Source organism: Varanus komodoensis, unplaced genomic scaffold (assembly GCF_004798865.1).
Source record: "Varanus komodoensis strain SLA01 unplaced genomic scaffold, ASM479886v1 scaffold21, whole genome shotgun sequence".
NCBI lineage: Eukaryota > Metazoa > Chordata > Lepidosauria > Squamata > Varanidae > Varanus > Varanus komodoensis.
This window is the reverse complement of record NW_025335589.1, coordinates 5,779,513-5,781,619: the sequence shown is the minus strand read 5'-3', so window position 1 is coordinate 5,781,619 and position 2,107 is coordinate 5,779,513.

Below are 2,107 nucleotides of genomic sequence, written 5' to 3'. Positions count from 1 at the left end.
CAACATATATAAGAAAAAAAAGAGGACAAAAAAAAAACAAAAAAAAAGAAAAAAAAAAAAAAAAAAAAAAAAAAAAAGCGGCACTTTAAAATCTGGTAGAATAAAATACCTCTTCACCAGGCACCAGAAATGTATTGGATGGACTTGCCAGGTGATCCATTCTAGAAAGTTCAATTCCAACCAAGAAGACCCTGAATTTTGTCTCTGTCTACCTAAGCTCAGTTAATGGAGGGAAGCCGAAGAGAGCAAGAGAGCCTTCTCAGTGGTGGCACTCTGACTCTGGCCCAGCTTTCCAAAAAGGTGTTCTTGGTGCCTTCTCTGATATTTTTGGCCCCAGGTGAAAACATTTTATTCACTTAAGCCTTTTAAAAATTTGAACATCCTGCTTTTTCCCTTCAAAGACAACTTTCAAATCTGACTTAGGTTTAACTCATTCGCTTTATTTGGCTGCTGCCAGAAAGGGCTGCATTTTACTATTTCTCCTGTTGTATCACCGCACTTGAATCATCACATTGTATCTTAATGTTGTATGCTATTATTTTCTCTGTAAGCTGGCCCTGGAACAGATGTAGATGGTTAGCCATACCAGTATAGTAAATAAAAAAATGCAATATATTTATTCCTTTACTAACCATTTGGCATGTAGAAATTCAACCACTGCTGCACCTTTGCATTGAGAAGAGCATTACCTTTTGCACTGTTGTTTGTTTGCGGTTAATGACTAATTCCAAAAATAACACAAAGTCGCACAAACTTGAATGAGAAAGTTAGTGAAGTGTACTGGATATGGAGTTGGACCAAGATTGGGCAGATCGGGGCTCAAATCCCAGCTCAGCCATGGAGTTCACCTGGTGAATTTTGTAATTAGCAAACACCAATGGGCTCCAGTACAGTGCTTGCAGGCTTCATGACATCTTCACTGGGACCTCAAATGATGACCATAATGCTCCAGACTCTCTGCCTCTTCAGATAATTATTTTTTGTAAAAACCTTTAAAAAATGTTAAATCTCTAGTTTCCCATTCTTGCACGTGCTGTAGATTCTGGTGGGCAGATAGAGAAGAGTTGCTGTCTGGCCCAGTTCCTCTGGGCTATTGTCTAAAAACAATTCAGGGAATAATGAATTCACACACAGAGTAGCCATGTCTCCATGCTAGGAATCCAAAGCTCCTACAAATTCTATTGAAAAAATCTCTCTGCTTGCCTGGCACCTATATACACTTGGCAGCATATGTATAGCTAACTAGTGCAGTGGTGGCAATATGAGGGGGGTTGGGGAGAATTGCCATATCATAGAATGACAGGACTTTACTCTTTTATCTGGCTATAATCTAGCTAATGCTTTTGTTAAGTTGAAACAACTCCTGGCACTAAAGATCCAAAAGTAATTTTCCTAATATCCAGATTAGTGCTGCAGGACACATGGGAGCTGAGGTCACAACAGGGGCCCTTGTCTGAGTGCCATTACCTGCAGAGTTTGGCAGTTGACTGAGTGGCTGTTGGGGATGCACTGCGATAATGGAATTCCCTCCCAGTACTTTTATTCTTGTCCTTTAGGCACTAAGATGGCCATGGGTCCACTTTTACAGAGAATGGTTCTCTATTTGCGGGACTACCCTTAAAGATGAGGAACTGTTGTCCATCAACAAGTAGCGCCTGGGTAGCAGACAGGCACACACAGGTCAGCTGACCATGGTCATGCATGCTGTGATGAAATTTACTGCATTCCTTTCAAAATTATTCTTTGCTTATATTGCTTATATTTTCCAAATGTTCATCTATGCATATAAATTAGCATACACAGATTGTATCAAATCAGTGTTCGAGTGGATTAGATGGGTTCCATAAATCCTCAATTCATAAAATGCTGTACAGATTGTGAGGCTGACACAAATACAGCTTTTTAAATTTGCAAATGAGAAGTTTTTCTTTTAGCAAAAGCTAGAGATTGCACCATATGGATCTGTGGAATTTGATGTTTTTGGAGCTTGTTCTGAATGTTGATTCTGGGTGACAACGTGTGCTTTATAAAATGTCAAGATGAAGAAGCCAATGTAGTATCTTCAAACTGAATCAGATGGGCACTTCCCAGTTTATTTAAGTATGGA